Raw genomic sequence first — 14227 nt, forward strand, 5'->3', positions numbered from 1 at the left:
TGCCGTTATTCCATTTCCCTCCTCGTGTCCAGGTCTGGTGTTTGAAGTGCATTCACAAATTTTACTCAGTGGAGATTTCAGGACTTTTGAGATTGCAGTCACAGTATGAAAATGTTTCATTTAGTCTATTTCTCTACTTGGAAACTGACATATTTTATCCATCATATATTTTATTTCATGTCTCCGTCATTTCCAGACTTTATTGCAGTGGAGGGTGGGGTTTCTCTGAGGGACATGAACTCATGACCTCCGTATATTTAAAACCCTGATTCCAACACTGCCTCTCTGTCTAATTGTACAACAAAGACCTACATGTTTTCATGCTAATTTGACATACTAATCTGTTTTTTCACAAAGCAATTGAGTTATAGGAGTTTCCATTTTTGGGATTGTTTGGGAATGTCTCCAAAACCAGTGCTGGTCTTTTAACTTCAAAACTGGGCATCAGAAATGCTCTAATTTGTTTAAAGCTGCTCCAAATCAACATAATGTCCAGCCCTCTCTCTGTCGCTCCCCTCTCTGTATAGTTTCATGGATGTTGTTGGGGGTTTGTGTGTGTGTGTGTGTGGGAGGGATGGGAATCAGGAAGTCAGGGCTATGATAGGAACATAACTTGTAATGCTCCATCTGAGAAGGGTCTCATTGTCAATTTCCTCTGTTTTCTTGGCACACAAAGCTGTCTCTAACCTCTCAGCCAATTCCACAGATTCCTTTGAAGATAGCAAAGATTTTATGATGCCATATAATTCTTATCATCCATTCAAAATTTCAGACAGCAATAATGTGTTTGATGTAATTCATCCATTACAGAAAAATTGCATTACACGTAACCACTAATCATATACCCATCATTGAGCAAAAATGTTGCAGAATTCAATGTTATGGGTCAATTCATCATTTTCTGTGGTAAATATATGGACCGAAACAGCTTGGCAGCCAGTCTTTGATATTATTAAGAGTAGAAGGAGCAGACACACACACACTGAACACTATGTATTACTCTTTGCCCCTAACTTCTTTGAGTAGCTTGTAATACAGCTACCTTCCCAAGATCTGGCAGCCTGTGCCAGACCCCTGGGGGCCTGAAGCTTAAGAGCCCAGCCAAATGACACCCTGCTGGGGTGACAAGGTAGGGTGATCCCCTCACCCTCCTGGAACAGCGGACCCCTCCCCCTCCTAAAATTAGCACCATGATCATGGCACCCATGATCAAACCTTCATATGCACGAATCACTCCTCTGTTGGCTAATAGCTGCAGCAAACCAACTCAGTCAATTCACTGCGGAAACATTAGTCTCATAATTTCTCCTTCAAGATTAGAATGTTTTTCTCCAGTGAAGTCGCACTTGTTTTGCAAATTGCTTTGAGTGTCAGTATCTTGAAACAAAAAGAAAAACACCACTAAATCTTCTTCACCAATTTCAACAGAAATATGCTTGAACTTCTCAGGGATCAAGTGGATTTATGTCATTTCAAGTAGCTGCAGGGAAACTGCAGTGTCCCTGCAGCTACAGGATGTCTATTAACTTGTTGAGATGGAAAAGATATTTGGCCTGTGCTTCATTCCTGCTGCTGTCACAGGAAGGCAGGAAATATACACATATACAGATACACACATACAAATTACATTCACGCTGTGGGTTGATTAATATTGTCTACTATTTTAATGATGCAACAGGAGAGCTTGACAAGTATGATAGAGAAAATTGCAAAAAAAAATATGACTGGTAATAAAATTTGGTGGTAAAGGTTCTAATTTAAGTAACAAGATCTGAAATGTGTCCTGATAGACATTAAATGCTGCATTTCCAAACTTCAGACAACATTTAGCTTGAAAGCTAAATATATTTCAGACAGAGGAGAGATCATTTTGCGAGACGTGTCAATAATCTTACCTTCTGTCATGTACTGTATCTCCACAGATGAATCCTGCTCACATAGCTCAGGCTTAACCACCCTCTAGTGACTGGAAACCAACATTACAATTACACCACAGCAATCTCCAGTTATTGGGAAGCAGCTCTCCCTTCAGCTTACATTGCTACTTCTACACGTATACACTCCGCTAGACAAATATATCACGATGTATCCATCCGCCGGCCGTGCTATTCCAAGCCTGAGAAATGACAGAGAAATGCAGGAAGTCGTTGGAACATAAACAAGGCGCAATGGAGGAAGAAAGGGTCAAGGCGGCGCTTCCTGTTCCAAAACCACCTCTGTGTGTGTCTGCAAGCAGACCCGAGGCAGCAGTGACACAGTGGAACTCCCATTGTTATTATCAAGCTCCTTGTTTTACACATTTCCTTAATCCTATGTTAATACAATTTCTAACCTTTTTTTCAAGTAAAAGCCAAAGACTTACATTTTGTGTAGTTTTGAATAAAGATCAGTCTCCTTGTCAGACTTTTGTTTCTAAATAAATAAATGCACGTTTTGTCTATTTCCTGTTTTCATCTTCTCTATCAGTTGCTCATCACATGTCGGCAGTGTTCAGTTTTATGTTAAGATATGTCCAGAAAACTAATAACGATGATGATTAGCAACGGCTTCTTCTTATTTTAACCTATGACAAAGCTGTATGCCTTACTTTCATGAAGAAAGTTGTGCAAATTATAAACTTCCAGTGGAATAATAGTGAACATCTAATCTGTGATTGAGTCACAAAAGCAAAATAACCAGACTTTTGCAATTTGGGATTTTCATCCACCTGAAATCTCCAAGCTGCAGCCAGCTCTGATTTCCTGTGTCTTTTCTGCGTTTAATTAGTGTTTTTGCAAATGAATACAACCTAAAAACCATTTAGGGAAAGTCATTTAGGGGTTATGAAAACCTCCATTGTCAGATGTCCAGTTTGGATTAGATTCATTTACCGGCCAGACAAAACAGCAGCATCTGGCATCATTATTATAGCATATCATAATGAATTCATAATCTGGTATTATTGAAGCATTTGGTATTATTCTCAAACTCAATTACAGTAATAGGAGTATAATGATTTCAAAGGGTTTAGATTTTGGGTGGCAGACAGGATGTAAACTATCTGCTTCTCATTTTCACACACTGACAGATTACCCCTTCAAAAGTCGGAAATTCACCTCACTTTCCATTTTGATTGCAACATGCTACTCTAAATAACCTTATTTTGAAAAAAAAAAAGAGCTCACTCAGTATGTCTCTTTCATTTTGCTTTTTCTTTGCAGTCAGTCCAACGCTGAGCGCCCACACGACGCTTTGGACCACAATGCTTGCTATATTCCACTCAAATGTCTTATCAGCACTTCAGAGAAGACGCAGTGTATCAAAATTTAAGGGAAGACATGTAGTGTACATGAGAATTATCTCAACCGACTTAGTGTAGTGTATACAGCAGTAGCATCTGTATCTTAATAGTCTATCAGCAGTGGTGAAGGGAGAATGTGAAAGCTCTGAGGGATTTGGGAGAAAGGATATGATTGCATTTATGTCCCATCAAGCAGCTTGCTGGATCCAGGGGAATGCCTAATATATTTCTGTATTTGGTCGCCAGCTTACATCTGTCTGCTTATGGATTTATGACTTCAAAACTATTTGGAAAAAAAAAAAAAAGGCGCCTCTCGACAGAGCCAGTGACTAATAACTAAAGCCGACAGGGATGGCAGGCAAACACACACAGACACACACTCATATACACACACACTCGCGGATAGACATAACGACAAGGCTCGGCGACAAGGAACAAAGGAGTTGAAATCTGACACATTCTCTCTGACAGTAGGATAAAACTCACTCATCCCTCGAGCCATGCTCACACTCACTACACACACACACACACAACTCACATGCACACAATTTACTTCTTTTTCTGTCACACAGAGTTTTTCTCACAAACATGCACATAATGTTTTCACACATAAAAAAAAAAAAATCAGTCCTGTCCACACATAAAACCTAAAATTCTTCCTTCACACTAAGTATGGTTTTTTTTTTCTTTTCAAATTTAATCTCATCTTTTGAAAAACTCAGAGGTGCAGATTTATGTTTGTATCAGTCATTGCTGTTGGACCCAGAGACTGTGAGGGATTTTTGACAGGGTGAACACTGAAAGCAGTTTGGCTCGATCCACACTGTTTCTGAGTCCCATAAAAATGTAACACTTGTTATATGTCCATGATTCTATTTCAGTCATCGGGTTGGATTCACATAGCTTCATTTTCAACAGCTCAAATATTGTAACAGTAGTTTATATCTGGTTTATATCTGCTAAAATTAAGTACTGGAATTTACTGTGTAGTTCAATATCAATATTTGAGTTTAAGTTCTTAAACATTTAGTTATTTATGACTTATGTTGTTCAAAGTTGTTGAAAGATAATCTCACTAAGGGATTTGAAAGGATTTGGATTTTATAGTGGATGTGGATTTGATCAAGTGTTGAGCCTATTCAGACATGATGGGATTATGGACAATGGAGACTGTGCAAATAAAAAATCCGAACTGGTTTCATTTATGTATGAATAAATATGAAGGTTTGAAGAAATGCAAAGGTAGTGTAACAAACACTGGACGACACCTGGGATCACAACTGCCCTACGTTTGACACATTATCACCTAATAAAGTTGACATGACCAACATGATGGCAAACAGTTGTTTTCTAACACAGTCATCTGACTCATTGTTTGCATAAAAACATTAATTAGCGCAGCTTTAATGCCCCAGTCATTGATTAGTATACAGGGCCATTACAGACAGTGTCACAGGCCACATGATCTGCAGTAAATGCAGCTCATGAAGTAGTGTCCAGTCAATCTGAGTGGGTCCACATTAAGATACAAAGCCTGTACACTTTACATGGGATGCATGCAGCATGGATGCTGTCATCTGGGCAGAGAGGATGTTGCACAATAGCTGCAGACTGACTTTAAAATATTAGGAGGAAGACAAATGAGAGAGTCAGCACTCATTTGATAAGATGAAACAATGAAAGAGGAAGATGGCGAGAGAACGAGAAGGACAAATGGGTGGAGGTGGAAAGGTGAAGAAGATGTGGATGGGGTGGTGGGGGAAAGGCAGATTGTGTTTGAGAGGGGCGTTTAATCCCCAGAAGCATCCTGACGGCAGCTGCTCTGTACAGATGGGGACGAAGGGATGCTGAAACACACACAGACACACACACATACATGCGTGCACTGTGTCACAGTGAGAAAAAAAAAAAGCACTGTCAAACGTTGGAACCATTTTCTAACACCCTGGAGGATCATGCTAAACATAAGGTAAGGGAGCTTGGTTGTGTTCCATTATTTCCCACTCTACTAAGGCCACTGAAGCTGTGTCATCAGCTGATTAATGAACACAATGCTATTTCTTTCTCTCTGTCTTTCTCTCAATATGTTATCTGGAGTTTTTCTATCTGTTTCACGTGGCAGCACAGAAGTTTGAATCCCCTGGATTGTCTGAGGAAACGAATGTAATGTGTGGTACACGTGTGTAAAGCTCCATATGAACTCACTTCATCATGATCATGTTCCTAAAACCTGCAGTTTGTTTCTGGTGCAGCAGGGAAATACCAGCTGGTACAGTGGCCAACAGCAGAAGACCAGTTTGTCTGAAAAGCTCTAAGCTTATAAAAGCATCATTTGACCATTTACATCTCATGCTCCCTGTCAGATAGTTCACCTTCGCATGCAATGGAATTCTTACACAAACAAAATTGGTTAAAAAAAAGTGATTTTAGGGGAGAAAAAACATGAAAAGAGAACACAGAAGGAGGAAGAGGTGGGCACTCTAATGTACACAAACTGCACTGGAACTGGACTACACCCAGTGTTTGTCTTGTAGTGTGTATTAGCATTACTTTCAGATCTCAAGCACAATAATCTATCAACAAGGAGTAGGTGTTTTCCTGGTCCTATTTCAAAAAAGAATAAATTGTAAAGTTACACTGCGTCTGTTATCATTGTAAAGATTCTATAGGCGTTTTACTCTTGAAGGCAGGAATGTGGAGCAGCTGCAGAAGGTACTTCTGAAGCTCTTGTTATATGTGTGAGTTATTTGAAACATTTCAGCTCCGTGAGTGAGTCAGAGTGACGGCGTTGTCTTTCTGCCTTGGATTTCTGGCGCCTGGGGACTGCTGCTAAATTGGAAACAAGACAAACAATTAGAGAATCTTAGAAAAAAAACATTACAAAATACTTCGCAAGAAAACAACCAACCTTTTTTGTCTCAGTCTTGCGTGCTTTACCATTTTTAACCCAAATGCTGTTGTTTTTTTGTTTTTTTTAATGCTTTGGCACCGTTACCTCGTTAATCTATCATCGCTTGTTCCATTTAAAGGTGAAGGATTTATTGTCAGCTGAGACGTGGAGGTGAGGTCACGGCATATCAGAGTGGCGCAGTCTGCGACAATAGCCATTGTTCCTGGGACCAGCAGGAAGTGTCTGCATGGGACTTCCTACAGCAGATAGTGTACCTCCTGAGGGCAGAGAGGTGTGTGTTTGTTCATGTGCGTGTAACTCTGATGATTAGAACCTTGTTTCGTTAGTTGATGTCATCTCTCTTGTTTTGTCTCTGACATATCTCCATCTGAGTCCCGTCTCTGTAAAATGGTTCTCCAGAATAGTTGGTTTCTCTTTGTTCATTCAAAATAAATTGTAGGTGTAGTCACAGTACAATGAGGTTTTGAATTCGTTGCAGGATGACAAGTATTGATGACAGATATTAATGGATTAAAACAGGTATAAATTTGTCTGTAAAGGTCTTTTTTTTAACATAACCTTTGTTTGTACAGCATTTAAATGACTGTATCTCAATGTGAAGAATGTCAATATGCACGCAGGTAAACTTTAAAATCAAAATGTAACAGGCAAATGCAACATTCGTACATAAGTGAGGGTTTATGTGATTGTGATCAGGTCCGTGAGTCCTCTTCACCAGATGAGGTCACTAAAAAAGCACAGAGTGGCATCACCCGGCAGGAAAAGAAAAAAAAAATCGGCTTGTACCTAACAAAATTGCCACTTAACTGCTACAATATCACAGTGTTTGATATGTGGCGGCCTGACAATAGGGCCTTCCGTACCGCTTTCTTTCTCAGTGTCTTCCCCCTGTAAAATTATAGGCACCATCAATTTTGATAATGCAAGGGAGCAGCGGTATCTGGCGGAAAAATAACCATCTTGATTATTCCTTCTCATGGAGAAATTTTTTTTCTATGCTGTACTTTCTTTGCCTTTCCAAGGTAATGGTAACAATTTTCTCTTTTCAGTCTCACTCGAGGCCTCTTTCTCTCACTCATTGGTGAAATGTGGAGCCGTTGTTTTTTTTTCCCCCCTTTTTTTTCTGTCTTTTGCGGCAATGCTGAAAGCCTTTTGACCTACAAAGTAGGGTTTTGTTGACAGATTGATGCTTTCACACAGTGACATTAGCTGAATGGCCGGTGTTCAGAGGCCCGTGGTGCCACTCTGGAACAAATGCCCTGGAATTTTCCCAAATAATCCCCCTGTGTGTCTGTCTGTGTGTGGTACAGCGTTGATCTCAGGGGAAAATGGAAAGCATCTATCTATGTATCCGTCCGTTTGTCAGTCTGTCCGGCTACTTTTTACTAATCGTTATCTTTATTGAAGGGGATGGAGGGATGCAGGTGCAGTAACCTTTGACGTGAGCAGCTGAGAGGAGACAGGGATGAATATAGGGGTGGAGAAGGGCAGGGGCAGGAGACATGAGATTTCGTGATGACAGCTAAGGTATTAACACTTGGTGACACCGGTGCAACATGGCATTATACCCTGACAGCAAAGTGAGAGGGGGAGAGGAACAGAGGGAAGGAACTGATAAAAGAGGGTGGGGGGGGGGGGGGGGGGGGGTGGGGGGGGGGTGTCTGACACGAGAATAAGATGTTATCCATACATTTGAACCTGCACTGGCCAAGATTGTCATGTACAAATATACCTATAAATGTAATTGCTGAGGTCTTGTTCCAGGAAAAAACATACCATCCCCAACAAATGAGACCACAGGTCTAAGGTGTAGTACAAAAACACAGCCTCCGTGTGCATCTAGAGAAAGTTTGAACTTTTCCAGCCACTAACAAGAGGAAATTAAGGTTCTATGGAGTGAGAGGCCTGTGAGTCATTTCTTTGGGGATTCTTTGTGGCTGTTCAAAGGGGTTCTGGGAAATGTAGGAATTCCCTAACTGAAGTAGAAGCACACTTTAGAAATGTCCCAGAACAGTTAATCAAATTAAAAAAAAAAAAAAAAAAAACACAGAATGAACTGTATCATCAATGTGTCATTAAAATGCAAAGTAGTGTGAAGACGGAGTTCTGCCTTTTAGCGTTTGACTGTAGCCAGGGCAGCCTGAGTAATGTTGTCTTAACATACACATACAAGGTATTGTCAAGCCTCGCTAGCAGTGGATCACAGCTGAGGGGAGTTCAGAGGGTCCAAGACCTGCACCGCTAACCCCCCTCTGCCCAAACACACACACACACACACACACACACACACACACACACACACACACACACACACACACACACACACACACACACACACACACACACACTGCCTTGTCAAAGGACCCTTTGTGTGCTGTTGTTTTTTCAGGGGGAATACTCTCTTTATTCCTCTGTGGGGAATATAAAGCAGCGATCACCTAATCACACACACTGAGAAATCCAGTCAAGCCCAACACACACGCACTGACACACATGCTGTAAAAAAATACATATGTTCTAACACATGCAGAAATACATACCCTGCACACACACCTTTGTATGGATGCATTTAAATGATCACGCTTTTGCACACACATTCACATCCATGGGCAAAGGCAAACACTCGCACACGTACACACTCACAATGGGTCATTTATGTCTTTCTCTGCACCCCGCATTCATACTTGGCAGGCGGGTGACGGCTCTGTTGTTTCAGTGACCTGGAGGAGAAGTTATGTGCGCTTAATTTATACATCAGGAAACACACCTCTCTCTCTCGACTTCCCCTCTCTCTCTCTTTCTGTCTCGCTCTCTCACACACATGTATGCACTCACTGTTTAAGTTAGGATTGTTGTTTTGTACACAACAAATAAATAATTCTAAACGATACTTAAAAACAAAACTGATTTTGGCAAGTAAATGACAATAAGCCTCCTTCCTTGATTCGAGGAGAGACAGAAACACAGAGAAAGGAGTAAAGAAACCCAGAAACCTTCAGCTGCCTTCAGGGCAGAGTGTAATATTGATGATGGCTGCAAGACCTCGACTATGGACACACACACACACACACAGACACACACAGACACACAGACACACACACACAGTGGTGTGGCAGCAGCATAGCAGCATATACGTTCAGGATTAAAAGAGAAAAGCAAGATAGAAGAGAAGCTGTTGAAAATGAAATCTGCTAAAATAAAATGTGTATCTATGCGTGTGTTTGTCTGTGTGTGTGTGTGTGTGTGTGTGTGTGTGTGTGTGTGTGTGTGTGTGTGTGTGTGTGTGTGTGTGTGCAGTACCCGTTGAGTGCTGTGTTCTCCCATGGGAATGCAAGCACAGCTGAGAGTAAATGGCAATTACTGTGTTTAACTGTTTTATCCGCGCTCAGAGGCAACCATACATCGCCGATTCCACAGAACATCATTAAAACACACTTAAACACGCACACAGAGGCACACACACACACACACACACTGCCACGTCACGTCTGGTGGGTTTTCCATGCCTGTCACATCGTCATTTACTCAACTATGATGGAGTGATACAAATACCGGCAGACATATTTCAATATTCTGCTGGAGCAAATTATGATATCTGATTAGCAAATGATAGAAAAGGGCATCTCACACACACACACACACACACACACACACACACACACACACACACACACACACACACACACACACACACACACAGGCACACACACAGGCGCACGCACACATTTGCACAGTTCATTGTAGATGCAGGACTTTCAGTTGATGGATAGACCCATCAGTTACGTGTTATGAGGCGGTGCTATGGTGATTTGTGATGCCTGTACAGCTGAAGAGGAAGTTGCTATGGGAATAAACACACTGTTACCTGCAAGGCTTTAGTTTTAATCCTCTAATTATCCAGAAGGAAATTTGGTTCACTAGCAAGCATCAGATAACATTACATGACAAGAAGTATCTACAATCAATAGTCAAAAACAAACAAATGTTGTAAACAAAAATTATTTTTTTGACAGAAGCCGAGAGAGAGGCTGAGGGGAGAGGAGGCAGTGATTTCTTCTGCACTTTAACCTTTCCATTAAAATGCATTTATGGATTCTGCTGCAAGGTCTCAAATTTTTTTATAAATAACCAATATTTAACACACTGACAAAGTACAAAATAGAGTCATACCCCTTTATAAAATCCTACAAGTGCATGTTACTGCACTATTTGTTGCAAATGAAATACTGGAATATGGATTAGCTAGAAATGTATGTTTCTACTGTTGTTTAATGCTGTTTATGTTTATAATTCAAATAATAAAGCAGCTTGAATTTGAAGGTTGATAGAGAAAGACACAGACAGGACCAAATACACAGAAGAAAGAAGAAGGTACCTTCTCTCCACCTTAATGTGAGTTGGCATTTGACAGGAATGTGTCAGACTTGTGTGAGTAATGAGAGAGAATGACTCTGTGTGTATGTTTCTGTGTGTGTGTTGGTGTGTGTATGAGTGTGTGTTAAAGAAAGAGAGTAAGAGCACAAACAGATACAGGGGAGAGGGAGACGCTCACTCTAGCTGCTGTGGTGGTATGTGCTGTTGCTCCACAGAGACAGACAGACAGACAGACAGACAGTTGTTCCTTGGCCAGTTGGCTGCCATGGTCGCTGGGCTGGCACACTGAGGTGGTCAGCATGAAATGGGTGGCACTGTGTGAGAGAGTGTGCACACAAGAGTGTGTGCGTGCATGTGCGTGCATGTGCGTGTGTGTGTGTGTGTGACTCACTCCCACCTGCAGGGAGACAGAGCAGTGCCAGCCGCCAGGCCTGGAGAACATTACTCACCGTCAGGACCGACGTCTCCTTCTGATACACACACACACACACACACAAATATTCAGCACACCACTGAATAATAAGTAGGAGTCCTGCATTCCAAGACAAAATGTGCCCACCTAGGAATAAAGTACATGCTTCACCCACAGAGTCTGAAAGAAAAGCAGAAGCATGGAGACATCTGAATGTTACACTCGCTTTGTGGGGGCAAATGAGAAACAATTCATTACCTATAATCATTTCAATTTTGAGATATTGTTACAATGATCATATGATATAATCATCAAGAAATGACAGCACAGTTGTGGGTCATCTTCTGTAATTTAAAGAAGAAAAATCTGCTCGATTCCTTTATACATAAGAAGAGGGCACTATGCTGTGCAGTGAGGGACTGTGTAAAAATTACTGGTATAAGGACAAAAGATTGTGTTTCAGTTTTTTAAAAAGCAACGCCCTCCCTGTCATTATTCATATTTTCTCTGGACTCTCACCTTCAGTGAGTGGAAACTTATTACACCCTGACCACAATATCTCAAAGCATTAACACTATTTACTGATATAATTCCTATAACTGAAAATGGCCATGAAGTTTGGTGTCGTCCAATTTAAACGTTTAAACTTAAATATGTTAATGGAGTAATCATTTTCACACAGTTGCTGAATCACACAATAGAAGTGGGAGTAGTAATTGTCAACATTATGGCAAATATAACCATTCCTTTTTTATAACCAAGATCTGTCACTGTCGCTCTATGTGACACATTCACTTTTTTTTTTTTCATATTTTACTCGTCTGTTCGCTCCCCCACTCTCCCTAAATGTTTATATTTCCCTCCCTTCAGCATAAATAACTTTTCCCCCTTTTCTTACCCTCCCAAAACCACTGACCATAGAGGCCGAAATCCCCTTTGCAATGGGAAAAATAGATGGTTTACAGGGGGAAAGTGTTATGATCCTGCTCAGTACAGTCAATAAATGTTAAGTCTTAAACCAAGGTATCAAGCTCACTGTGGAAAAAAAAAAGGATTTTTTAAAAATGCGTCTTTAACTCTTTTGCTTTACTGCGTTCAATCTCTTCAGCGTCTGACCATCAGGGAAAGGACATATAATAACATCAGATGCACTTAATTCAGAGTGAAGCGAAAAGCAGAGCAGCAAAATGGCTGATTTTTCAAAATGAGACTTCAAATGCCGTGTGACAGCGGAGCATCTCCATTACAACACTGATGAGAAATAAAACAGCTTTTACCACAAAGCAAATCAGGCTTTGGCTCTGAGGCTGTGTGAGTGACACTGATCTCTCTATGCCTGTGTGTGTGTGTGCCTGATCTTCATCCATCCATCTATCCATCCATCCATTTACTCTAAGCTCTTAAGCAGTGCTGCTGTTAAAAAGTCCCCTAAAACTCCGAGCCAAGAGCGATAACATGAGCGGCAGGAGGATAACGTTGATGTAATGTCAGACGCACACAACTGACACCCAGTGTTACTCTCGTGTTAACAAAACCCATCACGGTCTGTCTGTCCATCTGAAGGCGCGCGCTAATCTGCTCTTAATCACAAGCTCTTATTTACAAAAAAATTATTTTTTTATTAATGCAGCAGAGGGGGAAGGGAGTGAGGCAGAGGTGGATGATGGTGATAGTGGTGATGGTGATGATGATTTTGTGATTAAATGATGCCATCCTTGTGTCGGTGGATTAGGACGGGCATGGAAATAGATTAGTTATGCAGTGGTTGTTCATCATGATTGGCAGGCCTCCAAAAACTCACTCCACACACTCCCTCTCCCTCTTCTCCCTCTCTATTTATCCCCTCTCTGAAGCAGGGCTGTGCGAAGGTCTATGGTTTGCAGGCGGCTAGCACCACCTGCTGGTAAAAAAAGACATGACGTTAACATTCTTCTCTCTCTGCTCCAAGTAAATTCACATTAATGAAAGAAATGAAAGCAGGGTTGTGCAGTGGTTTGGGGCATGGCTAAACAAAAAAAAAAAAGGTTAAAGGGTTACACCATCATGAAAACACCAAATGAGGGAGCATCTTTTAGAATGGAGTTTCAGAGACAATGAGAATCTATATCAAGAAGAACTGAATCTGCTCTGGAGGCTTGTGGTGGCTCAGCACCTCAGTGAGAAACTTTGGTGTTCATTTAATTTATTTAATTTTATTTAATTTTATCTAATTTTATTTAATTCTGGGAGAAGAGCAAACTGGAGACAAATAGACACACGCACACACAAAAATCTGATTTCCAAAAAGTTGAGATGCTGCATAAAACATAAATAAAAACAGAATCAAATGATTTGCAAATCTTTTTTGACCAATATTCAGTTGAATACCCAAACACATGATGTTTAATGTTCAAACTGATAAACTTTATTGTTTTCTGTAATTGTAGACTCAATTGAACTTGATTCCTGCAACACGTTCCAAAAAAAGTTGGGATAAGGGTTTACCACTGTGTTACATCACCTTTGCTTTTAACAACACTCAACACGCATTTGGTAACTGAGGACACTAATAGTTGAAGTTTTTTAAAGTGAAATTTTTCCCCGTTCTTGCTTTATATTCGACTGCAGTTGCTCAACAGTCCGGGGTCTCCGTTGCTATAGTTTGCACTTCACAATAAGCCAATGGGAGACAGGTCTGGACTGCAGGCAGGCAGTCCCTGCACTCTGTTACTATGAAGCCACACTGTTGTAACTCAGTGCAGAATGTGGCTTGGCATTGTCTTGCTGGAATAAGCACGGACATCCCTGAAAACAACTTCATCAGGATGGCAGCATTATGTTGCTCCAAAATGTATGAACCTTTCAGAATTAATGGGGCACTAACACACCCCCATACCATCACAGATGCAGGCTTTTGTGCTGGTAATAATCTGTAAGGTCCTTTTCCTTTGCACCCCAGAGGACACAACGTCTATGATTTCGGACCATAGCACACTTTTCCACTTTGCAACAGTCTGGATGAGTCTCAGATCTCAAATCAGGATCCTTTGAATCTTTTGATGATAGATAAATAGATTGTAGTTGGTGAAACCCCTAAATTCCTTGCAACTGGGTGCTAAGAAACATTCTTAAACTGCTGGATTACTCACCCACGCAGTTTTTCACATAGCAGTGAGCCCCATCCTTGCTTGGGAACAGCTGAGCCTCCTGAGGTTGTCCCTTTCATACCCAAGAATGAAACTATCACCTGTTACCTATTTACCTGTGAAAC

The 14227-nt window shown here is 40.9% G+C and overlaps 1 protein-coding gene across 8 annotated transcripts in view; it reads right to left on the minus strand.

Moving 5' to 3' along the window:
* sox5 (SRY-box transcription factor 5) overlaps positions 1-2071 on the minus strand; it is a 208223-nt gene extending 206152 nt beyond the window's left edge. For all 8 annotated transcript variants that reach the window (XM_041030245.1, XM_041030249.1, XM_041030242.1 and 5 more), the window contains exon 1: positions 1896-2071. The gene's annotated coding sequence lies outside the window, so the exon portion shown is untranslated. The remainder of the gene's footprint in view (positions 1-1895) is intronic.
* Positions 2072-14227: the final 12156 nt, after the last annotated feature.

The sequence above is a fragment of the Toxotes jaculatrix genome, chromosome 22, assembly GCF_017976425.1.
Source record: "Toxotes jaculatrix isolate fToxJac2 chromosome 22, fToxJac2.pri, whole genome shotgun sequence".
In the NCBI taxonomy this organism is placed as follows: Eukaryota; Metazoa; Chordata; class Actinopteri; family Toxotidae; genus Toxotes; species Toxotes jaculatrix.